Source organism: Schistocerca gregaria, chromosome 1, assembly GCF_023897955.1.
Source record: "Schistocerca gregaria isolate iqSchGreg1 chromosome 1, iqSchGreg1.2, whole genome shotgun sequence".
Lineage (NCBI taxonomy): Eukaryota > Metazoa > Arthropoda > Insecta > Orthoptera > Acrididae > Schistocerca > Schistocerca gregaria.
In genome coordinates this window covers 701,859,163-701,885,120 of record NC_064920.1, presented here as the reverse complement: position 1 = coordinate 701,885,120, position 25,958 = coordinate 701,859,163, and the positions used below count along the sequence as shown (strand labels likewise).

The window sequence follows — 25,958 nt, the reverse complement described above, 5'->3', positions numbered from 1 at the left end:
AAGTGACCGTCTGGTCGGATAAGGAAATGCGTGTTGATGAGATTGAGATTCAGCCTGCGACAGGGTGGAAATATCAAGATCGTGGTATGTTGGGCGATACAGCGATCACTTATGGGCAGAATGAAAACCTTTAATACAACCACTCTCAATAAAGTCCTGATGCTATCTGAACTGAAATTTAGACGCCTCGGAGATTTTATGTAGGAGATTTATCGTTTGAACTGACAAATGTGTGGTCCTTCTTCAAGAGGTTTCGACTGAAGATTTTTTTTGCGTATCTGGGTAAAAACAAGTCCTTAATCTCTGTAAAGAGGATAAAACTGAAACTGACATTTTAATTCGCGACGGTTACAGTGTCTTTTAATTGGCAGAGCCATCAAAGTGAATGTTAACGACGTTCAGGTTTTAAATCGTTATGCACCGTCCAGAGGCCAAAACTGTCAACGTCGAGTAGCCCTTTTTCGAACTGATATTGTAGGATTACTTGTGAATTACTGGCCGCGATTTCAACTGCGTCATATTAAATTGGGACCAACTACCAAACCCGAAAAACTGCACTGAACTAGAACACCTCGTACAGTGATAACGTCTAACACCTGGGAAAATACCTTTCAATGATGCACATTACATAATCCATAATATACAATCAACTGTGCTGATTCGGCAAGCAAGCTAGACAAGATGTATGTTTCACCAGAGTTTATTAGCAAAATCTCAAATTGTGACATTGCACCTATGGCTACCAATGTTACATTCATTATCACCGTCAGATTGTATGCCGGAGCAGAGATTATTGCACACCCAATGTAAATCCTCTTAACGACCAGGAAACTGATGGGACGATACAATGGAAATGATAGCAGATCCTTCAACGCAGCGCTCTGAAATTGTGGCTCTATTACGCAAAACCACAATTGCGATTTACCATTATTAGCTACTCAGGACATCTTAACGCTGACAACTGCTGTCAAATTAAAAAATAAATATAAAGCTGAAATTACGAGTATTAGACAACGTCACCTGAAAGGCATTATTCTTGGATCTAAACCGGAAGATGGAGCCGAAGATGAAAATGTACATCTCTATTATATTTTACGATCAGTGCGACGGCGCAATCTGAACAATTGTTACATATATGAGGGGACGATTAAAATGTTTCCTTTCGAAGGTCGTACAGTCTAGAATCGGTACGCCAGTCGGGCAAAATCGCCATGAGCATTGAGGCAATCATCGCACCGACGCACTAGGCTGAAGAAACCCGTTTGTTAATACGCCGTGTCCTGCTGCGTGAAGATGTCCGAACTGTCTGGTGCACACCTCCATTCGACAGGAACCGTTGACCCTCCAAGGCCTTTTGTGAGGGACCGAAGGCTTCATAATCGCATGGAGAGAGATCAGGACTAGAGGCCGGGTGTTCGAGTGTCTCCCACTTGAGTCCGCGTAACTTCCGCATTACGACATTTGCGGTATGGGGAGGCTGATCTCCCAGATCGACCGGCGTCTTGTATCGAATAGCGACCAGCACGGAACTGCGCGTACCATTCCACAACGGTGGTTTTCGACAGACAAGCTGCCCCATACACATTCTCCATTCTCCTATGGATGGTTGCCGTTGCATATCCTTCGGCAACCAGGGTTCAAATAGTTCAAATGGCTCTGAGCACTATGAGACTTAACATCTGAGGTCATCAGTCCCCTAGAACTTAGAACTACTTAAACCTAATTAACCTAAGGTCATCACACACATCCATGCCCGGCATTCGAACCTGCGACCGTAGACTGAAGCGCCTAGAACCGCTCGTCCAGACCGGCGGGCTGGCAACCAGGGAAATAACAGCAGCACGACGGTCCTGTTTGGACGCGTTTGGTAGCCGGCCGCGGTGGTCTCGCGGTTCTAGGCGCGCAGTCCGGAACCGTGCGACTGCTACGGTCGCAGGTTCGAATCCTGCCTCGGGCATGGATGTGTGTGATGTCCTTAGGTTAGTTAGGTTTAAGTAGTTCTAAGTTCTAGGGGACTGATGACCACAGCAGTTGAGTCCCATAGTGCTCAGAGCCATTTGAACGCGTTTGGTAAAAACGTCACCACAGTTCAAGTTTCCTCATTTACCGCACGCACATCGGAAAGACACGAACGCCACACTGATCCCTTGCCTTCATGTCGGTGATTATACTCCCGCATCTGAGCCGCGCTACCTTGCATATGCGCTGCAGCAGCGGACTCAAACGGAAACTTTTTGGTCGCCCCTTATACAATACGAAGTAATGTCTCACACACACGCCTACTTCCCTGATCTTTACCAACAAGTGACAAAACACAGATGAGGAGGTCATTCAGTTTCCAAGGCACAGACAGGAAAATCTTTCGGCTTTCCACAGAATTTCTCCAACATTTTGTCGTATTATCGGGTCATCGCTACTGGATTTGGAAATGACAAATTGCATCCTAACCAAATAGCCAAGGATCTGAAAGAGGAATTTATAGTTGTAATACTACATCTACATCTACATTTATACTCCAAAAGCCACCCAAAGGTGTGTGGCGGAGGTACTTAACGTACCACTGTCGTTACCTCCCTTTCCTGTTCCAGTCGCGTATGGTTCGCGGGAAGAACGACTGCCGGAAAGCCCCCGTTCGCGCTCGAATCTCTCTAATTTTACATTCGTGATCTCCTCGGGAGGTATAAGTAGGGGGAAGCAATATATTCGATACCTCATCCAGAAACGCACCCTCTCGAAACCTGGACAGCAAGTTACACCGCGATGCAAGGCGCCTCTCTTGCAGAGTCTGCCACTTGAGTTTGCTAAACATCTCCGTAACGCTACCACGCTTACAAAATAACCCTGTGACGAATCGCGCCACTCTTATTTGGATCTCCTCTATTGTCAACCCGACTTGGTACGGATCCCACACTGATGAGCAATACTCAAGTATAGCTCGAACGAGTGTTTTGTAAGCCACCTTCTTTGTTGATGTACTACATTTTCGAAGGACTCTCCCAATGAATCTCAACCTGGCACCCGCCTTACCTTTATATTCCTATTTACTTCCATATTCAGGGATGCACTGATTCCGTGTTCTGCGCTTACAGAGTCGAAAAGTTCGGGTCTTTTGTTATCAGTAGGTCCAAGATGTTATCTGCACGAGTCGGTTCTCTGTTTAGTTGCTTGAGATAATTTTCGGATAGTGCACTCAGTATAATGCCACTAGGTGCTTTGTCCCTACCACCCGTCCTAAACATCTGAGTGTCCCAGTCTATATCTGGTAAATTGAAATCTCCAGCTAATACTATAACATGCTGAGGAAATTTATGTGAAATGTAATCCAGATTTTCTCTCAGTTGTTCTGCCACTAATGCTGCTGAGTCGGGAGGTCGGTAAAAGGAGTCAATTATTAACCTAGCTCGTTTGTTGAGTATAATACTAAAAAAGGTAAACAGGAAAACGCCAGAAGGATGGAGCAAATGAAACTTACCACACTCCTCAGAGGTGACTTCAAAATGATAACGTAAGTGTTCTAACTAACGATGGAATCTGTTTTGGCTGAAAGTCTTGGGGACGTATCAGCACTGCGTCATGCCTGGCCAAAGTGTTACAACTGCAATCGTAAAATGCGTTTTAGACAGGTACGTGCCGAGTAAAACTGTGAGGGACGGGAAAAACCCACCGTGGTTCAACAACAAAATTAGGAAACTACTGCGAAAGCAAAGAGAGCTTCACTCCAAGTTTAAACGCAACCAAAACCTCTCAGACAAACAGAAGCTAAACGATATCAAAGTTAGCGTAAGGAGGGCTGTGCGTGAAGCGTTCAGTGAATTTGAAAGTAAAATTCTATGTACTAACTTGACAGAAAATCCTAGGAAGTTCTGGTCTTACGATAAATCAGTAAGTCGCTCGAAACAGCATATCCAGACACTCCGGGATGATGATGGCATTGAAACAGAGGATGGCACGCCTAAGGCGAAATACTAAACACCTTTTTCCAAAGCTGTTTCACAAAGGAAGGCCGCACTGCAGTTCCTTCTCTAAATCCTCGCACAAACGAAAAAATGGCTGACATCGAAATAAGTGTCCAAGGAATAGAAAAGCAACTGGAATCACTCAACAGAAGAAAGTCCACTGGACCTGACGGGATACCAAATCGACTCTACACAGAGTACGCGAAAGGACTTGCCCCCCTTCTAACAGCCGGGTACCGCAAGTATCTAGAGGAACGGAAGGTTCCAAATGATTGGAAAAGAGCACAGGTAGTCCCAGTCTTCAAGAAGGGTGGTCGAGCAGATGCGCAAAACTATAGACCTATATCTCTGACGTCGATCTGTTGTAGAATTTTAGAACATATTTTTTGCTCAAGTATCATGTCGTTTTTGGAAACCCAGAATCTATTCTGTAGGAATCAACATGGATTCCGGAATCAGCGATCGTGTGAGACCCAACTCGCTTTATTTGTTCATGAGACCCAGAAAATATTAGATACAGGCTCCCAGGTAGATGCTATTTTCCTTGACTTCCGGAAGGCGTTCGATACCGTTCCGCACTGTCGCCTGATAAACAAAGTAAGAGCCTACGGAATATCAGTCCATCTGTGTGGCTGGATTGAAAAGTTTTTAGCAAACAGAACACAGTATGTTGTTATCAATGGAGAGATGTCTACAGACGTTAAAGTAACCTCTGGCGTGCCACAGGGGAGTTATGAGACCATTGCTTTTCACAATATATATAAATGACCTAGTAGATAGTGTCGGAAGTTCCATGTGGCTTTTCGCGGATGATGCTGTAGTATACAGAGAAGTTGCAGCATTAGAAAATTGTAGCGAAATGCAGGAAGATCTGAAGCGGATAGGCACTTGGTGCAGGGAATGGCAACTGACCCTTAACACAGACAAATGTAATGTATTGCGGATGCATAGAAAGAAGGACCCTGTATTGTATGTTTATATGATAGCGGAACAAACACTGGTAGCAGTTACTTCTGTAAAATATCTGGGAGTATGGGTGCAGACTCTGCAAGAGAGGCGCTCTGCATCGCGGTGTAGCTTGCTGTCCAGGTTTCAAGAGGGTGTGTTGCTGGATGAGGTATCGAATATATTGCTTCCCCCTACTTATAGCTCCCGAGGAGATCACGAATGTAAAATTAGAGAGATTCGAGTGCGCACGGAGGCTTTCAGACAGTCGTTCTTCCCGCGAACCATACGCGACTGGAACAGAAAAGGGAGGTAATGACAGTGGTACCTATAGTGCCCTCCGTCACACACCGTTGGGTGGCTTGCGGAGTATAAATGTAAATGTAGATGTAGACACTAACCGGATGCAAATCAGGTTTCCTTTAAAAACAAACTGTAACGCTGTTGATCGTTAATTACCTTTGAGAATGGACGTGGTGAGCTGATGCTAGTCAAGGATGCCTCTAAGACGACAATTCGCCATTATCCATACCTCACTGCGTTTCAGCGAGGTCGTGTAATAGGGTTACGAGGAGATGGATGTTCCTTCTGCGTTACTGGAGAAAGACTTAACAGGAATGTAGCCACTGTACGTGACGGACGCAAGCTCTGGACAGCCACGTGGTAATACCGAGACGGAAGACCATCATGGTTAGCTATGGCGCATCGTACTGCATCTGCAGCAGCATTCTGAGCAGCAGTTGGCACCGCAGTAACACCACTGTTACAAATCGCTTACTTCAAGGTCAATTCCGAGCCAGACGCCTCGTAGCGTGGATTCCACTGACGCCAAACTACCGACATTTGCGACTTTAGTGGTGTCAAGCGGGAGCTCATTGGAGGGCGGGGTGTAGGTCTGTTGTTTTCTGATGAAAGCTGGTTCTGCCTGGGTGCCAGTGATGAACGTGGTTCAAATGGGTCTCAGCACTATGGGACTTAACATCTGAGGTCAACTAACTAACCTAAGGACATCACACACATCCATGCCCGAGGCAGGATTCGAACCTGCGACCGTAGGAGCAGCGCGCTTCTGAACTGAAGCACCTAGAAGCGCTCGGCCACCGCGGCCGGCGATGACCGTGTGTTGAGAACCTGCAGCCAAACTGTCTGCGTACCACACGCATTGGACCTACACCTAAGGTTACGGTCTAGGGTGTGATTTCGTATGAGAGCAGTAGCACTCCCGCGGTTATACCACACACCCTGCCTACAAATTTGTACGTCAGCTCGGCGATTCGACTTGTGCTGCCATCATGAACAGCATTCTAATCATTATTATTGAACATCATAACGCTCTTCCACATACCGCTGTTGTGACCCAGCATGCTCTACAGAGTGAAAACATCTTGTGTTGGCCTGCTCCATCACAGGATCTGTCTCCAATCGAGCACCTACGGGACGCCATCGGACGACAACTTCAGCGTTATCCGCAGACAGCATTAACCGTCTCTGTACTGACCGACAAGTGCATCAGGCACGAATCTCCATCCCGCAAACTGACATGCGGCACCTGTGCAACACAATGCATGCACATTTGATTGCTTGCATTAAACAGTCTGGGGGTTACAGCGGTTAATAATGTACCAGCATTCCACATTTGCAGTGGCTTATCTCGCACTTACATTATCTTGTGATCTTGTAATGTTAATCAGTTACATATATTACCCAGACAAATGTATTCCCGAAATTTCGTTACTCTACATTAATTATTTTTTGGTGTTGAGTCTTTTTTTTGTCAGTGTATATAATAGATCACAGAACAGCAGCGTACTGCGACTATTTGTCATGTATTGAAAACGAACACTGGAAAATCACGACATATGCCGCATATACGGAAAGATTTGGTAACATGCTAAAACTTATGACCTTAAATACTAGAAGAAGACGTAGAAGGAGGAGGTGGTGGTGGTGGAGGAGGAGGAGGAGAAGGAGGAGGAAGAGGAGGAAGAAGAGAACAAGAAGAAGAGAATGACGATGAACTACTGGTTGTATTAGTGAGAAAAAACAGGAACTTTACAATGTGTTGAATAATGAAGATATTTTTGGTGTGGCACTAGATGAGAATGTGGCTGTGATATGTTGATAAATTGTACAGTTACTATTAATAAATTATTTTTGAAAACAAAACCCAAATACACTGAGTAAACAACACAGTAGTGAAAACACAAACGCATCAAACTCGTTCTGTTTCGTAAAGCTCAATGTACCAGTATAAGCAACGCGGCCTAATACTACAATTTAAAAAAAAATACCAATATAACGTTCACTCCACAAGTACCCGGGAGATACGACGTTTAAATTCTCGACCAAGCATCTGTATTCAGGTTCTTCGAGGCTTTCCTAAATAATTCAAGGTGAACACGATGACTTTGCTTTAGAGAACGCCACGGCCGGTTTTCTGTCTCGTTTTTGCCCAGTCCGAGTCTGTGTTCCGTGTCTAATCGTCAGCGGGAGATTAAACCCTATTCTTTCTTCTCCCTAATTCGTTTGTCAAGCTTTCTGACACGCTAATACTCCTGAAACGTTAAGCGAACGGAAAAGCTAGTTCTAGACCTCTGGTCAATACAGAGCGTATTAACAAGCGGTATTGGAAAGGTATCGAAAATTTCTACAGACTCTTGTGAAGTAGACTTTTCTTAGAAGGTGCAGATAGGAAGAATATTTACAAAATAGGTTGTGACTAATCAGAAATATTACTTCAAGAGAGAGAACAGGAAATGAACGTTATAAAAGTAGAAACGACAAAACATAGAGGATAAAGAACATGAGTCTTCTACATGACGAGAGAGATATACAATAAAAAGAATATATCCACAGAGGCAAAGATAAGCCACTACAAGGCAACAGTGAGGAATGCAGTATTATATGCTGCTGAGACGATGACACTAGGAAGAAATGGGGCAGAACAACTAGAGAAAGAAGAGAGAAAAATACTGAGAAAAATACTAGGTCCCAAAAGAGGTGGAGAGAGGTGGATGCGAAGACCTAGGGAAGAATTGTACCGGAACATGAGAACAATATCCGGGGAAATAAGACTCAAAAGGGCAAGGTTTGCTGGGCATGTAGTTAGGATGAGTATGGACCGAATGACGAAGAGAGTGTGGGAAACAACAGGAAGGACAAGGGGAAAGACAGGGAGCAAGTGGGTTGTTGAACTGCGGAAGGACTGGTTGGAATTGGGGATCAAGGTCGAAGGAAAGGAAAATTGGAGGAACAAATATACACCGACAAATATGCCGGAGATCAATGACAGAGAAGAATACTGGAAAAGATTTGTCACCAGTGAAGCCGCCAGGAGAAACGGAAAGTGAAGATCTCGGAAGAAGAGCGGGAGAGAAGAAGAGAAAGAATGAAGAGGTTCTGGGAGAAGAAGAGGAAAATGCAGTCCACGATGGGGCTACCCGTGGTCCTACAGAGGCAGTCACACAAAAAGAAGAAGAAGAAACGAGAAATAAAATTGGAGAAATATCGGCACGAGACTTTTTACTGACGTACATATTGAGGTAAGCCCATTGATGGAGAAGCACAGGAAGCGCAGCACTGAAGGCATGGATCAGTAAATTGGACTAAGAAATTCAGAGCTCTCGTCCGGGAATCGTTAGTAAGGGTTCTCTGGCGGTTTCGTATCGCGGCATCACAAAACGCTACGTTGCTTCCGTCTGGAAAGCCGTGAGCAATCTACTTACCGCATCTCTTTAAAATGAAATGTGTTCTGACACTGGGCTAATCAGTACGTCGAATCGAGAACTGACTTGTGTACCCTTCGGGGTATACATTGAAAATAATTTAAAAAATTAGATTCACAAAAGATTATAGACAATTTAGCAGAATCTAAATGTAGCCTCAAGGAATAACTCTTGCCACAGTTAAATACAAAACCAAAAAATATACAGTCATTAATTTTCATGCATCAGTAAATGAAGACAACAGGAAGAACCCGAACAAAACAGAGGCGTTTTCGGATCTTGTGGAAACAGAAATAGGTAAAGTCACTGAGCAAAGTGTTGTAATACTATCAAGTGACTTCAATGCACAAGTAGGCAAAGAAAATAGATTAAAGTATAGTAGTCTATTAGGCACATAAAAGAACGAACGAAAATGGCATGAAGATGATTTATATTTATAAAATTTTTCACTTTAATTTATTGGAATTGGAAAACTTCCAATAAAAGCTAAAAGATGGATGTCAACAAATCCCTTGTTAGAAGAATTCTCGTTCGATCAAACGGCCATTTCTGAAAGCAATATTAAGGATATTGTGAATGTTAAAGTAAACAAAAATAGTGACTTCGATTATTATTACTATCCGTTTCAAATTATAATAAAACTTTTTATTCTATAAAGGCACAAATAGGACAAAGAAATAGAAGCAATGATGCAATTTCAAGATGAAATAACAGTAACTAAGACTGCCAACTGAAAGAGCTACCGGTGAATCTACACTGAGGCAAACAAAACACTTAGGGTAGCCAGAAATAAAAGGAAGCTGTGATGGAATGAAGAGTGTATAAAAGGGGCAATAGCAAGACCAGAAAATGGAGAAAATTGAAAATTCGAAAGATTACGAGCAGTTTAAACAACAAAGAAAAGAAATGTCTAATATGGATAATCGAAAGATCATCTCGAAAACAATAAGTTTTTGAAATGTAAGGAAAGTTAACAAAAGGAGTTCCTGAGATATTTAACACGACTTCAAGAATAAACTGAAGAGGTACCAAGCAACAAGTAATTAAAGCAAGATCAAAAGAGGGAGAACTCGATTAAAGAATTCTGAAAATTGTGAAATTCTTGCAAAGTGTTTTGTGAAACTGTAAAAATGTTCTAGTTTTTATGTAAACCAAAGTATACAGCCAACTACTAAGGAAATCAGAAAAACTATTAAAGGTCTGAAAGATTTAAAGCCAGTAGAGAAGATTCCATAATGGTTGGATATCCGAAGCTGTCACGAACAAAGATTATATTTGATCTGGAAATGGTTTTTAAGAAACATAGAAAACAGAAGTGATGAGAGGAGAATGAAAGTCGCCCAGCGCATCCTACACATCATAAATGAGCCAGAAGATGTCAATAACTACAGTTTTAAAACTGACTCATGATGAAATGATGAAATTGAACTGTAAAATGAGAGCAAAATTAATAAAGTTTAAGGTCTCCTACTTCTTGTATGTGAACACTTATGCAGGTCCAAAAATAATATATATCCACTGAAGGAAATAATGTTAATCATTAGAACAAATGAAGAAACATCTTCTGCTCTTTAATTTGAAACCTTACGCACTAACTAAACCTCTAAAAATTTCCTTCTGAGGTTAGAAGGTTTTCCTTCCAATCTACAACTTTCCTTCTTTCGAACAAAATCATTTGTCCCTATAAGACGCAAACTTCCTTCAGATAATTAAGATACTAAATAACTAATTAATCAATTCATGGCAGACTCCTTATGATGATTAAAGAGTTTTGTTCCTATCACATTCTGTAACTGAGAAGTTTAATCATATAAGAAAAAAAAGCTTGAAACAGTCTAGACTGAAAATCGAACGAATATTAAAGCGAATTAGGAGAAGTAGATCCTACTCAGAACGGATAGTTAATTTCGAATCCATAATCTGTACAGACAAACGAAATCTTAAGACACAGTTTTTACACTTACGAGTTCATGTAGTCATTTAACTGTGTAGGCAGTCTCAGAAGTAAAGTTCATAAGCTCTTTCAAACAGATACAACTCTAAGACAGGGTAATGGCTTTTCTGCTTGAACTATGTGTTAAAAAGGTAATAATGTGTAATGAAGAATTAAAAGTATAGCAAGTATCAGCAATAATATGGAGAAAAAGGAACTGTGTAACGAAACAAAATGCTTGAATTTGCAGGTGAACATGCTATACTACCTGATATTGAGGTAAACGTAAAAAATATAACTAAATTTCTTGGAATAGATAGTCAGAAGACTGGGTTTAAGAACCTCAGCAGAGAAAACGAAATTCCTCACTCACATTAAAAATGGGACAAAATGTTTTCAGGCAAAAAACAGAAAGTGCAAAAGTTGCAAGCATTTAGGAAAGATAAAGTAAAAAAATAGGATAGAAAAATCAGTCATGAATGCTAGGCTACACAAAATGGAAAGGGCTTATGGAATAACAAAAAATATATTCGACAATAATTGCATATCAAGAAATGCAAAGACACAAAATGCCTCTACGCAAATGAATTAGATGGTAAACAAACTGGAAACATTAGAGAGAAGAATCATATGGAAAATTGTACCTCTAATAAGAAGAAAAGGAGCCTGGAAATTAGAAGCAATGATGAAATATAGAAAAAGTAACAGAAGTTATGTGGAAAACACGTCAGGTACTTTTAATATCTTTATACAAGATGAGTGACAATACGCTTACAAAACTAATAATCAAATATTTTTGGGAAAAGAAATTAACAACAAGCTGGAGTCGGCAAATAAAAAAAGTGGAAAAATACGATATAAAAGCAGAAGAAGCAACATAAGCGTATATTTTCAGAAAGGAAGGGTTAAATTTAAAAAGATACAAGGGTAGAAGCAGTAAGAGAACAGAAGTGGTCTGAACAAAAGTAGGAGAGACTTGACGAATAGATGATAGACTATTGGAGGAAGAGAAAAGATCAAATAAGAAGGTGTTGAAATTGTCAGGTAGTTCTCAGTAGGAAAAAGTGAAAAGGGGTATGTAGATACTAGTTACCGTACTATAGGTAAGATCTTAAACCATAGCAAACGAGGGAGGGCATAATAGAATCATGATAAATTTCGACTGACGTTTGGTGCGAATGTAGCCGGCTGATTGTATCCTTAGTGCAGCGAGAGGTGCGCAGTAAAAGTTTTACTGGCGTTCCCGTCACATGCTTAGCTTCAATTACAATCATTTTTATCTTAAGATTTCTCTATTAAAATACTTCAACGATTACTGAAAGAGAGTATTCGACAACCGATTTCTTTAAAACTACAGAGGAAATGGGTAACACCTGAAGATTTATTTCTAAATTTAACCTCTAAAACTGAGCAAAACTCTTCCATGATTACTAAAACGAGTGCAAGTGCGCGGAACATACGTAAATATGGCATTTATATTATTTGTTGTACATGCACTGAGCTCTATAATAGTAATATATATTGACGGACGTGCATTTTAACGTTAGTGCAAAACTACGTCGAATTAAGGAATTGTTCAGCTGGACTGAAGTTGCATTCATGTTCTCATACCAGAAATTTACGTGTATTTAGTGGCAGTGAAGTAGTTAGAACTGTATGTAGAATATGTCTGTCAGTACTATGAGCGCTGATTTTAGCCACTGCTCAGGCAAAAGAGCTGAGTTACGCATGCGGTAGTGAGGAAGGGACTTGTAAGGGGGCGAAGAGCGTGCAGGGCGGTCGTTACCTGCGAAGTACGCCTCAGGTGACGCAAGCGTTAAGCGTTTGCAGCAGAAGAGCACATTACTCCCCCACTGTGCGATGTTTACACACGCGAACGCGATAAACGCAAGTTTCGCTCGTGTCAAGAAGCGCAAGGCGTAGCAGATTGCAGAGGGCAGGCCGTGGCCGGAAGCGCGGACGCACCAGAAAATGACAACACAGGCGGTTACCGGCAGGAGGCCTCGCAAAGGCGCCACACTACGAGCCGGTGCTCCAGGCACAGGGGCGGCGGCGGTGCTGGCGTCGCCTGCGCCAGCCCCATCGCTCTGCTGCCACCACCACTGCCGCACCTCCGACTGGCCGCATCGATCGCCGACACACTTACTGTCCTGCAGTCTCGGAACCTCCTATTCTCACTGTTATATAAAAACGTACCGACTCCCTTCCCACCGTAACAATGTACCGTCCATTTGCCATGTGCCACGCCTTCCTCAAAGGAAACGAAATGAGTTATTTGAAATAACTATTTAATTTAAAAAAATCAAATCTTCTGACTTTTTATTTCGCTGTACGGCTATTGATCGCCAAATTGTAATTAAAAATTGCCGGTGCATCCTAATTCTTGAGTGCACGCCGCAGAGTAAAAGCTCGTACACACGAACCAATTTATCGGCCGACCAACCGACCGACCAATTTCGTGGCAGCCTACACAAGTCCCGAGCAACTGCAGTCAGCGAATACAGCACCACCCTGTTGTGATTCCTTAACCTTAAGTTCATTGTGTTTGCTACCCCACCTCGATATTACTGCACTTGGTCTCCCGTGGTCGTTAATGGAAACGCGCGGTGATTTTGCAATAAACAAATACAACGGTGAAGAAGGAAAATGAGTGGCACTGTAAATGATTTCAACATACTTGTGCATATACTGTCAAGGGTTTCAATGTGTCCTCGTGAAATGTCCCAGACGGGCGATAAGCACACCGAAGCGCTTCACTCTCATGTGCAATAATATCGTGACCACTAATATTTTCTGCGACGTTATACTTAGATTTATACAGATTTAAAAACGGGAATTTGTCTTGGTTGTTTTAGAGGCAACAAGGCCAAGAAAGCCGACAGAAAATTTCGGGCAAAGAAGACGTTATTGCAAGGAAATAATTCACCCACGTTCTGTTGCTTAAATAGCTGGGATGTGATGGTTTTCGTAATTATCTAAGAGTGGATGAGTCATGCATTTCGGAGCTGCTGAACATCATAAAACCATTGTTAATGAAAAAGAATACACTCATGATAGAGAATGCGAGCTGGGAAGAGAGACTGTTAGCGCCTGGCAGATGTAAAGATGACCTCAGATTCAGTGCTGTTGCATCCCCCGTGACGTGATTTACGGATGACTGAGGAAATATATCATGGTAATGCAAAGTAAATAAAACTAAAGACCTTCATGCAAATATAATTAATTTATTTATGTATGTAGCATAAAAGATGACCTGTACGTTTAATCAACTCATTTCAAATTCGACGAAGAATGACAACACATGGTGATGGCGTACATAAACTAATAAATACAGGATCAGATACGTAAGAAATTAAGCATTTAGGAACTGTTGGACCGTAAAAATAATCCCACACTTTGCTCTTCACAGCAGACGTCTTGGATATAGGCTGGACTTCTTTAAAACTTACAATAATGAAGCATGTATATTTTGTCAATTGACGTCCATTGAAAGTCCATATTTCGGTTTTAGATTTCATTTGCGGTAAACATCGGAAATAAAACCTAAAAAACAGAAATATAGAAGATCGACGGCCCTTTATTCTCTCTACGTGCTGTTGTGAATTCGTTGAAAAATGAAAAAGTGCTTCATTTCTTGCGCGGCGCACATGTCCAGGAAACATCTGCTGTTTTTAAATTTCTCTAGAAAGTCTGTATTCAAAAGTTTCCTCCGTCTCGCAACCTGTCATGTGTATTAGAGCAGTATTTAATACCGCACGCAGTGATAGAAGCCGAAATTTTGTCGGGAAGTTGACGTTACATCAACGGTTTGTATGATGGACTGGGGGTAGAGGGGGAGGGGCAGGAGGACGTGTCGCCTGTTGAGTGGTCCTACCCGCCCTGCATCCCGACTACGAATGCCCGCTGGTCGGCCAAAACGCCTACGCACTCCACGTTGTCGGTCTGTCAGTCGGTCAGTCGGTCAGTTGGTGCACGTGTAGGGCAATCATGGATACAAACCGCCTCAGTTGGCGTCCATCGCCATTTGTTGGGCGAGAAGGCTCAGTGGCTATGAGTCTGCAGTCACATGCAAGATGAGCGAACCCATATCCCTGAGCTAGTATCCCAATCAACTTTTTCATTGCTTTTCAAACTTCAATCAGGATGGTCCCTCCAGTAAGGTTCTCTTGCCATTCCCATCTACTGATACGCCACTGACCGGTCCGCATTAAAGCCTTTCTTCCTTCTTTGACCATCCCGAGATTCCTACAATGAGCAATGAATTTGATGGTCCTGAGAGCGTGCAGTGCTGACTAGATTATTTGTAATTCCTGTTAAAGTAGAATGTGTTAATTTGTTGTCAGAAAAGAGTGTCCGTGTTGGTCTTGTTTATCACACAATCATTTTAAAATTGTGATTTAAAGCAGTGTTGTCAAGAAAGTCTCCCCAGTTACGTACGACAGTCGAACTGCAACAGTCAACGCTCGCAGGACGCGGCCAGCACGTATCGATCAGGAGGTGCCTTGACCTGCTGCAGTAAGGCGTGGCCGTCTCAGGTCACGAATGAGGCAGAAATGTTGACCCTCACTCGACGGCCAGAACGTTCACACGTAGACACCGCACGTGCTATAACTCTACAGTCTACATTTCAAAGTCGAGGGCATTCGTAAGGACTTGACAATATTTAACAATTTAGTTCCAGTTATAGCTTTTAGAAGCACCACTTGACTACAGTTGTTCTTTTCATAGAAATTCTTTCTCATCTAACAACGATGTAGTGTGCGTGTAGAAATTACAGAAAGAAATTTTAGTTTCGTATAAAATATGGAAATATATTGTTCAATCTTCGTGATCGTTTAATAGTAGAACAGAAAACAAGTCTTTAACCCCAGTTCGCATCGTAAGTCACAGTCAGCTGGTATTGGCATTTAAGACGCCAAGGTAATATGTCTGAATAATCGGAGCGACAGCATATACATAGAAACCGGAAAAATATATCGTTGTATTGGTCGATATGAGATTTGCTGAACTTCCTTCGTCGTGACGAATACAGTAGCGTATAACAGTGAATTAATTCAAAATTGATTATCACATGTCTCACTCATATATCACCCATATCGTAAAAGGTTGCTATTGGAAATTCCTGTTCCCCGTATTTATACGTGTTATGTCCTTTCGAATTTTGTCATGTGCTCTTATTTGGATTTTCGGAGTGTATGTTTCTGTGAAAAATGAAAATTATGTAGCATGCTTACTGTTGAAACAATAAAACTAAAAAAAATGTACGTATACTGTTCATCACTTTCGAGCGGACATGGTAGGCAGTGTGTGAGCGTCCGGGTGTGGGTGATGGTTAGGTTATAAGAACACGAAACACGTGTGTTCAGAGAGGATAACTTGGCCTTGTTGTCATAATTCTATCGCTAAGGGTACAAAAGAATTTACTGCGCCCGGGGGCTGCCGACAAACAGGCAGAGGGCATGTTGCCCTGTAGAGAAGCGAAACGGTACGACTAGATCGGGCGATGGCTGGCTAAGAAGAGAGAGAGTGGTCGGAACGCAGCCCCCCCCCCCCCCCCCCCAGTCTTCCCTGCGTCCCCACGTGACCATTCTCCTCCCCCTGATAGTCTGCCGGGGGTGGGGGGATGGAGGTACCTTAGACGAGCGTGCCTATCTAAGTGATGCTCTTCAAAGGTGCTACCCCCTACCCCACCAGTAGCTTCTACTATGAGAAGGTACCACGCCATCTGAGTACGGGTTGGTGGAGATATCCAGCCATGCCCGGTGCTCTGCCGGCCCACGCCCACCACAGTTCTGCAGAGAAAGCTTTCTACGACGTACAATGAACAAAAGTTAAAAAATTGAAAATGAAAGATTTTAAACCACGAATAAAATTCTCTTTCCAGTCTGTTTCTCTGTCCACCACAGTGGAGGTCACATTTCGTTCCTTTCCTGTTCCTTCCGTGGATGGTTCGTGAGAAGAACAGCTAACGGCAAGCCTACGTATGAATTCTAACTTCTCTGATTTTCCCATCGTCGTAATTTCACGATAAGTGAGTGCTGGAGAAAATAATACCTTGCTTGACCGTTCCCGGAACGTACGCTCTCCGAGTTTATAAGTAATCGCTTCAGTGACGCGCGACGCTCCTCTCGTAGCATATCCTGCTGGAATTTGATGAGCATCTCCGTAACTCTCACTTAATTAACCAGCGAACACAAGACGAATTGTATCTCCTCAATCTCTTCTCTTAATTGTGGCTGGTGAAAGCGAACTGCACACTAGTTCTCGAAACTATTGGGCGCGTGCGTCGTTAAACCACATATTTCGAGGATGAATAACATTTCCATAAGACGATTCGGAACGCTATTTTACTACAACTAACTTCATGTGGTCATTTCACTTGACATTACTTTGGACGGTTACTCCTACGTATTTTTCTATTGTTGCTACTTTCGGTGGTTTATCGCCAACAGGGTAATCGAATAGTAATGGAACTCTTAATATGAACCAGGTCCCCCCAATAATAATTATTTGCTTTTTGTTTTCTAAGCTTAGGGAACTCGATACTGTGGCCAGAAAGCATGTTTCAGGAGGAGTGGAATATCCGTGAACGTTGGGGCATTGATTTCTATATTTGTTTCAAAAATTAAACTAAGTTTTACATACGTTAAATTGTTGGTAATTTAACAGGGGGGTTAAATTCAGTTACTATTCGCTATTCTTCTGCTATGTACACGGTCCAGTCACATTAACACCTGTGATCAACATCAACGTGCAATAACCACTCACAGACGGCAGGTAGCAGCACTAGCGAAGGAGGAAAAATAAACCTGCCAGTGGGACACGGAACTGTCGTTGTCGTAATGCGGAATCGAAGCAATTTATCTGACGTCCACAAGGGCACTATTCTTTCGAAGGGTGGAAGCATTTCCACAAGTTTGTAAACTGCGTGTGTGCTACCGAGGTAAGAGTATAAAATGGCACTATCCGAAGCTGATGTCGAAGCAACTGTGGAGCACAGAGGGCCATAGACGACAGGGGCGAACGACGTCTGCGGAGATGTGTACGGGTGGGTAGATGTGCAATTGTTGAGAAATTGGCCGACTGTTGAGCAACCGGTCGCCCAGATGAACTGAGGGGCTACCAACATTGTCTCCTCAATAATCGTTCAGCGAACATTAGTACGTATGGGTCTCAGCAGTAGACCGCCTAGTTCATGCGCTTATGCTGACCACTGTTGATTGAGAACGAAAGCTGAAGATTGCACATCAGTACTGCAATTGGACGTCCAGTGACTGGTGACATGTCGCCTTTTCATATAAATCAAATTTTATGCTTCATCTGGCAGATGGCCTTTGGCGTGTATGGCGTGAAACATCTGAAAGCAAACACCCTGCAATAGTCATTGGAAGGATCTAGGCTGAGGGGGGTTGTTACGGTTTGGGGAATGTTTTTGTGACATTCCCTGTGTGATTTCATCATCCTGGAAGGCACATTGGATCGACACAAGTAGGCATCTACCCTTGGGGACCATGTTCACCCCCATATGCAGTTTATTCTTCCTTGGCATGATGGCATCTACCAGCCGGACGGTAGAACGTGTCATACAGTTCGCAGTGCACGTGCGTGGTTCGAAGAGCACCAGGATGAGTTTACCGTACTCCCAGGGTCATCAAACTCCACTGATTTACACCTAATCAAGACTCTGTGGGGCCACCTTCATCAGGCCGTGCGCGCCATTGTTCCCCAATCGAGAAACCCAGAGCGCCTAGCCACGGTATTGGGGGCGGCATGGCTCCACATCCCTGTCGACACTTACTAGAACCTCAACGGCTGCCTTCCTACACGTCTCGCAGCAGTCCGAGTGCAAAACGTGGTTATTCAGGCTTTTTACAGGTGTCACATCAATGTGATTGGCCAGTGCAACACGTGGAGGAATATTTCGTTATTCGTTTTGCAATTATGGCAGTTAAAACGCTTATTTGTGACCTCTGTTTAACGAATAAGTGTTGTAAAACTTAATACATATACAATAAGTTGCTTCAGACTCATATTCACAATGAGCTAGAAAGTTAAGCTTCAGTAATTTTTCTGGTTAAAATCATTTGGAATCTTTGAAATTACGAAAGGAATCACTTGATCATTTTCGTGTTAACGTATGATTAGGCCAAAATTTGGTTTGTAACATTATATGGAGGTATACTGGATTATAGTAACATCTTTTGCATATACCAAAACGATTTAACTAAAAAGCTTATAAAATATACTTGGGCAGAAGATTTTTTTGAATGTTTGGCAACGCTTCATAGAATGCGAGAAAGTCAAAAAATATGTTATTAAAATTTTAACAGAATTAAAAAGGAAAGTCAAAAAATATGTTATTAAAATTTTAACAGAATTAAAAAGGAAGCCATTTAAAAGTAATTACGTCGTTCAGTTTGACTGAAAAAACTAAACTGAAGTATTCAGAAAGGGAGGAGAAAACAAAAGGAAACTTCACAGATTGAGAGGGTATTTGATGTGGTTTCAGTGATAACAAATTCGAATCAAATTTACGAAAAACTTGACAAAGAAAGCTCAGTTGGCGTATGACGTTGCAGTCCCTCTGGCACGGAAGTATCCTCTGGTGCCACTCTCACTGTTCCATCGCGAATACATAAAGCCCACTTTGCCTTTCAATAGGCAAGCTGACCCTTGATATCCTGCATACTGGCACTGGGACAGGGTCGATGCCCGCGATCGTCCCTCACATCACTTGGGGATAGTCTGGGGATCTTGCTGACCACGGACGTATCTCAACATCATGCAGACACTTTATAAAGACACATGCCCTGTTTGGAGAGCATCGTCCTGTTGAGAAATGGCACCACGGTGCTGTCGCATGAGAGATTACACTTGAGGACGCAGGATATCCGTGACTCCGTTGTGCCGTCAGAGTTCTCTCAAAGTCGTGACCTGAAGTCGTAGCCAATAGCTCTCCATTTCGTGTTGCAGGGAGTAACACAGCTGTGTCTCCCCAATACACAGGAAGAAAGGGACCTCTCCCCACTCGACGGCATACTGGCAGAGATTATCCGGGAAAGTGCAGAACCGTGATTCATCGCTGAAACAGTTGACGCCATACATCAGCAGTCCATGCTCCCCGGGCACGGCATCACTGCAAACGCAGCCGTTTGTATTGTCATCTACATCTACATCTACATGGCTTCTTTGCAATTCACACTTAAGTGCCTGGCAGAGGGTTCATAGAACCATATTCATTCTATTTCTCTACCATTCCACTCTCGAATGGCGCGTGGGAAAAAGGAACACCTAAATCTTTCCGTTGGAGCTCCGATTTCTCTTATTTTATTATGATCATCATTTATCCCTGCGTAGGTGGGTGTCAACAACATATTTTCGCATTCGGAAGAGAAAGTTAGAAATTTCGTAAATAGATCTCGCCGCAAAGAAAAACGCCTTTGCTTTAATGACTGCCACCCCAACTCGCATATCATATCAGTGACACTCTCACCACTACTGCGAGACAACACGAAACGATCTGCCCTTCTTTGCACTTTTTCGATGTCGTCCGTCAATCCTACCTGGTAAGGAACCCACACCGCCCAGCAATATTCCAGCAGAGGACGGACAAGTGTAATGTAGGCTGTCTCTTAGTGGGTTTGTCGCATCTTCTAAGTGTTGTGCCAACAAAGCGCAGTCCTTTTTTCGCCTTCTCCGAAACATTTCTATATGGTCTTTCCAATACTGAGTTGTGGCGTTAACAGCACCTGCTAACTAGTCTCTGACCAATGGTGTGGGATGACACAGACTGGAGTTCTAGGAAGGCAGGCGCGGGTGTGAAGGGATTACGATGTCATTGATGCACAATAGGGGCGATCCTGCTTCGACGATGCCAGATGAGATCGGCCTCAACCATGCCAACGAGTGTGCCTCCCTCACGTTCCCATACAGTTCACCATCAGGGCAGTGTCACATCCGAGTGCCTTGCAAATCTGGACATTGCACGACTCGACCCGTCGCCCATAATGAGCCCCCTGTCAATCTCTCTGGTGTTGATAACGCTGTCTCAGTAGAGCGTGAGCATCTCCGTGTCCTTCACAATGCTGACTCAACACCTCATGCTGTTTACGCGTCTTATATACCTTACCAGGCTCGGTAACAAGAACAAACGCGAACAACACTTACGCAGTCTGGCGGTCGTTCTACCTGTTACAGAAAAATGCAATCCCAATCATATGCATATCCGTCGATTGTACGAAGTTACCTGTCGTCTGGGTATCAGGCAGTACATTACAGGATATAAAGCTACGACCTGAAAAATCTCATTACCTGAGGTTTAATATTTTCTTTTGTTTACATATTCTACTTGTCGTAGATGTAAACCATCGCTGCCTAACGAAGCGAGCAGAGATTGCTGAGTTTGTTGGCTGAAGACGTCTATAATTTAGGGATTGTTGGGAGATGTGAGTCCGGTTTTATGTATTCGCGAGGCAACAGTGAGATTGGCATCAATGAGGATATTGTGAATATATACTGATGTGGGTAACTGAAGTAAAGTGATGCTCATTACACAAAATCCTTTACCGTCTTGAAATATAAAATCAATATCACATATAACTTCTTCGCAAAATGCAAGAAGACACGGAACTCACCTACCTAAACGACATGGCGGTCGAACCAACATTGGAAAATCATAGGAACACATCGAAAAGTAAAGCAAACTTTAAATGTGTTTGAATTTTGAGGTGGTAATTTGTAGCTCTAAACCACTGGTGCAGAATGCATGATTCGTCAGTGTCTCTTCACCGTCGCGTCTACAATACAGTAGTTTTGTGAACTGCATCAGGTTTTGTGATACATTGAACCATGTTGTCTGCTGGTGGGAGCGGGCTACAATTTCTTCGTGCATTTAATCGATATACGTTACATTTATCTACTTTTAAGGTCAACTGCCAGTCTGTGCAGCAAACTTAGACTCTGTGCAGCTTTTCTTGCGTTTCTTTATAGTGTGCTGACGTTATCTACTAGACCAATTATTTTAAATTTAAACTGTAACGGTGTTCTAAAACTCATTTGGGGTACCAGAGAAGTCCCATTTATGACTGTCGATGTCGTCATGTTAAGAATGACGTGCTGATTTCTGTTTACCATTTCTCACAGTGTTCTTCAGAAACAGTATCTTGGTTTCAGAAGTGCGTGCGTGCGTGCGTGTGTGTGTGTGTGTGTGTGTGTGTGTGTGTGTGTGTGTGCGTGTGCGCGTGTAGAGGGCGCTCGACAGTTTGATATCCAACGTAAACAGAAAAAAATAATTTGCTAAGAAATAAAATTTTATCCATTTTCTTAAGATTACTGCAACCAGTAGCCTTTTGTTTTGTTCTTCAATTTTTTATTATTCCATTACCAGTTTCGAACAGCCTAGCGATTCGTCATCAGAGAGTAAAACTGGTAATGGAATAATAAAATAAATTGAATATCAAGAAAAAAGGCGACTGGTTGCAGTAATTGCAAGAAACTTTAATTAGCTAAGAAGTCTGGATTGATTTGTCTAGTCATATCAGCAGTAATACTAGTTGGTCTTCATCACTTAGTAAACATTTTGTGTCTCAGATTGCGCTGAAGTGCGTGTTCCCTTACGAATCGTAAGACTGTGTTGTTCTGGTGGTTGACTGGTTCTGAAGGGTAAAAGTGCAGTTGCAGTCGCTGAACGTGGTGAAGTACAGTGCACAGCTGTCGCAGTTGAGTAGTTCTGGAACACTACTGCTACTCTAGGGTACACACACTCGCTCTCTTTCTCTCTTCATCTATCTCTTCTCAGACACGTGCAAACACACACACGCACAAAAGCAAGTATACACACACACACACACACACACACGCACACACGAAACAAACACAAACACACACACGCACACACACACACACACGCAGGCACATCACTACCACCACCATCAGCAACAACATTCAAAAAACTTTTGATTTTAATCTAGCAAAGAAGTAAGCTTGCTCTAGAACTAAATATAAGGCAATAACCCTTGAACGCTAAGAATGAAATCATAAAATGTATCAATGAGTGAGTGTCTGGAATTCATAGATTTTCAGAGAGGATGCATGGTATTGTATAAACTGTATGTTTCGAGTTTTATTTTGCTGATGGCGATTTTCTTAAACAACTTGTTTAATTTTTTTGAGTTGTGTTACAAAAAAAAATCAATTACGTTGACTTCTTCTATGATCATTTACGACTCGATGAAGGTTGTTTATATAAAGAAACCACTAGTCACGTAATATTTTCAATGAATGGTTGCCACTTTCACAATGTTTACATACAATCCACGTTTTACGTATAATAATGGCTACAGAAGATAAGAAGTCAGCGGAGCAAATTCAGCACTCACTTACATGCGTGCACTAAAGCAGTCGAATAAAAGAAACTACGCTGGGGGGTTATAAGACTATATCCGGCCACCTCCACTCTGAATTTAGGTTGATTTGTGAGAGAGACCCGAATGCCGCACGCTCTTCCGGAAGGTTTCTTGAGCGGCCTGGAGGACAGAGCGGTCTGTGTGCTGGCTGGGCTGCGCTCCCGGATCCCGGCCAGCCTTGGGGTCACGCTGCGTTGAGCGGCCGGCCGCCTGCGGCTTCCGTTCTTGCTTTTCGTTTCTGCTCCTGCAGCCTTGAGGGCTGAACACTGTCTGCCAGGCCTGACTCAGAATCAGCTACTGTCCAGTACACAGGCTGATCCAAAGTTAAATTCACCTGCCGAATACCCAACCATCGCCTCAACGAGTAACTACCGTTTATCAAAGGTACATTACGAAGGAGTAGTTAGAAATGAATAAAATTCACCTTAGGTATAAGCTGTACTGACTAAAAGAGGCAGTAAAATATGCAGAACAGTAAAATAATCTTGCATATGAAAAAAAATCAGAATTTGCTGCACAGAATAGGAATTTGTTCAGAAAAACTTAGTGTCCTATCTGTTGGGCGAGTGGCTGCGAAGGAGATGCTAGCCAAAGAAGTAACATACATGTTCAATGGATAATATGTCTTCTGATTGGTCGTATTTAGGAAGAGCGACATCATGGTCAGAACTCTTGGAAATGAAGCGTATGAAAAGAGAGGGTAATGTTGGTATAAAGCTCTCACTGTGCGTTAATCGAAGAGTAGTGTCGTAAAACTACGGTAGGCTACCGTAAACATCCATAAGTAAGGAGGACTGCAGTAGTTTTCCGAGTAACTTTGGTCAGTAAAGACCGTGCCCGCATTACCTGTACGTTAGGTGTGTTGCATACCTACCGTGTATAATCTCATAACGATCGCTTTCTTTACGTATGCGATCAGTGTCTTAATCGATTCCTCTAAAAACATAACAGGATGATGTGAATCGCCTAGAAAGTGAGTGAAGGCCGGGTAATCCACGGAACATTTTTGTTCTACATAGGTAACCTCCTGTCTGTTACATAAGAATAAACAATATTCCTAGCAAAATTGAAATTGTAAAGGTTTAATTCAGGTTTTATTTGAAAAATGTTGAATTTTAAGGTGAAATAAAGGAATTTTGTAGTAAAAATAAAGAAAGCAATATAGATTTATCATGTATTGCTAGAAAATGCAATTTCCTAAACAAAAAAGTAAAATAAAAAACTCAAAATAAAAATATATCAAACATCGCTTCAATACTTCATTGAACTTTTATAGAACATGTTTCTGTTATTCACAAACAACTTTCGTATTTATCAATAAACCACTTCCTCTACAAGCCACAAGTGGCCCATCGGGACCACCCGACCGCCGTGTCATCCTCAGAGGAGGTTGCGGATAGGAGGGGCGTGGGGTCAGCACACCGCTCTCCTAGTCGTTATGATGGTATTCTTGACCGAAGCCGCTACTATTCGGTCGAGTAGCTCCTCAATTGGCATCACGAGGCTGAGTGCACCCCGAAAAATGGCAACAGTGCATGGCGGGCTGGATGGTTACCCATCCAAGTGCCGACCACGCCCTACAGCGCTTAACTTCGGTGATCTCACGGGATCCGGTGTAGCCACTGCGGCAAGGCCGTTGCCTCTCGTATTTCTCAATAGTAACAGAAAACTCTTACCTTTGATAATTATGAAGAACGTTCTATAGACACCTAAATAACAACAATAATGATATATATCTTTTTATGTTTGTGCGTGCAAATTGTACTTGCTTCAAAAGTAATTGCTTTGGTTATACAAGAGCGCAAAAGTTACACTAACAACTAATTTTTATTGTTTAGAAAATTCGATTTATATTCCGTAAAAAAATATACACTCGACTAACATTGAATGATGTGCCTTTATAATTATGTGCAAAACAAAAAAACGGACAGACAAAGACGTCGGCACCGCTTTTCTCTCTTACCCATTCATTTACGTTTCATTCCTTATTAATTCTACCAATACTACCGGTAATCCTATAATTTATTACGTTATTTATGTAGTTTACCAAAACACCGAACCGTCGTTTTGGTAGAGAGCATCTCTATCGGAGAGTAAAATTTCAGATTCTGTAACTTGCCTAGCGTGGTAAACGCAGTTGACTGAAGCCGCAATGTGAAGCAGCCGTGTTCATCGTGACACCTTTTACTGGGCCAGACGATCAGGTCTAGGATTCTCTTGTTGTGATTCACTATAACGCCTCACACAAAATAAGATTTAGCTCTACAGTCACCCATACGTATTCGGCCAACGGTAGCTCATACTGAAGCGGGACTGACGTTAAATGTCGATTCATTATCACGGTATTGTCCTGAAACGCCTATTGCAGCCGTTACCGTCTTCGTATAGACGTCAGTAGTACATGTACACGTATTCCGTGGTTCAACAGACGGCAGAATACCATGTTAGTAGAAACCGCTTCATACAGAGCAGTGCTGCTACGTTTCGGCCACAGTCGAGATCAAATTATGTAGTCGGTGGTTGTAAAACACATCACCCAGCTGAATTCCCGTAAGTTATGTAAATAAATTCCGTGGTGCTTTTCTGCAATGTAAATGAGATGCCTTCTCTACCACGTACGTATGTTATATAATCCACTGGACAATTAACAAATCGTCCGATTCTTTTTATTTCATGTCTACATGCACGTAACACTGCAATACCAATACGTACGTATTGTATGACTGTGGTATGAGCATAGGAACAGGTAGCTGCAACAATTCCTTTCGTTGTTACTTTGTAACATGGTCATATCAACGAGACGCGTTGATCTCAAGGACAACACATATCCTTTGCAGATGACATACCAGTATCAGCACTTTCCTATAGCTCTTTACAGCTAACAGTCATCCAGAGGGTACTATTTACCACAGGAACACGATATTACTTGTCAGTTCTAAATATTTTCATGTCATCTACTGGTTGTAATGATTTGTAGGTATCAAAGTAAAGAATT

At 42.4% G+C, this 25,958-nt stretch overlaps 1 protein-coding gene across 7 annotated transcripts in view; it reads right to left on the bottom strand.

Annotated features, from left to right (window-relative positions):
* The window catches only part of LOC126365509 (protein unc-13 homolog 4B), a 450,988-nt gene that overhangs the window by 149,570 nt on the left and 275,460 nt on the right, over positions 1 to 25,958 (bottom strand). The window contains exon 1 of one of the 7 annotated variants that reach the window (XM_050008158.1): positions 12,346 to 12,648. The exons of the other annotated variants lie outside the window; for them this stretch is intronic. The gene's annotated coding sequence lies outside the window, so the exon portion shown is untranslated. Of the gene's footprint in view, positions 1 to 12,345; positions 12,649 to 25,958 lie in introns of those variants that run through there. 7 annotated transcript variants of the gene reach the window in all.